Below are 1,195 nucleotides of genomic sequence, written 5' to 3' on the forward strand. Positions count from 1 at the left end.
TGCATTTACTTAATGATTGTGGTGAAAAGAGTCAGAGTATGCTCATGCATTTCATAGTACATGGTGACTGCAATGGGGCCATGGTGATAGTGGTGACCGTGATGGGCCACAGGATGATGCCATATGAATTGTTGGTTCATCTTATCCTTGCGGGGATTGTCGCGTCGTGCTAATCGGTGAGAGATTGCACTCTAGAATGTGTTGATCTGTGAGCGATTGCACTCTAGAAAATTGTGCTGGTCTGTGAGCGACTGCACTCTTGTATGTCGTGCTGGTCTGTGAGAGACTGCACGGTAGTAAATCGTGCTGATCTGTGAAAGATTGCACCTCGGTAATTAGTACTGGTCTGTGAGAGGCTGTACAATTATGATTTACGCCCCTCGAAGAGGGTTTTGGTTTGGAATTCTGAAATGATGCATTTTGGCATATACGCGTTGCATTAGGGTGCTTGGCACGCGAGTCATGTTTGTTATACTTTGATAATTGTATATACATATTCAGTTGTTGTTGTGATTTGTCGTAATTACTGTGAGGTGTGAAGTTAGGTTGATCAAGTTTTGATGTATTTATGTGTTCATAATTGATTTAATGAATATTCGATGTGTGATTGAGGTGTGAATTTGTGGAGATTAATTTGGTGTTAATTATGTGTTCATAGTTGATAACATTAATGTTTGAAGTGTTGATTGATTCATAGCCATTTTAGAATTGAAAATCTGCCTTTTCTCAATTGTATTCGGCTATGACAATGCAGTTTGTCAAAACTTCATTTTTCAACATTGTTTATGCATTTTTGGACATATGAAAACCCTTTCGAGGAGTATGCTAAGACGAAAGGTTCTTTTGAGCATTTGAAAATATAAGAATTTTGTTATGTGATGTTTGTTAATTTCGGTTGGTGACATTTACAATTATTGTGGAAATTTGGGCTTTGCCCTCAGATAAGAACCAGGATCATTCTACCGGTTAGTACCCTGGAGATGGGAAAATAGTTAGTCATACTTGACCAAAGCTGTGTTAGGAGGATCTTGCGGGGAGCGTGGAGATCACCAGGGTGGTGTAGTTTTGTAGCATGATCAGATTAGGTGGTTGTATAAGGACTAGATGTCTTTCTCTTGGGATTGTATTTATTTTATTTTGGAAGATTGTATCTATGCTTAAACTGTCTGATGACTTTTTCTTTTAATGGGTCCAT

This window comes from Cicer arietinum, chromosome 1 (assembly GCF_000331145.2).
Source record: "Cicer arietinum cultivar CDC Frontier isolate Library 1 chromosome 1, Cicar.CDCFrontier_v2.0, whole genome shotgun sequence".
In the NCBI taxonomy this organism is placed as follows: Eukaryota; Viridiplantae; Streptophyta; class Magnoliopsida; order Fabales; family Fabaceae; genus Cicer; species Cicer arietinum.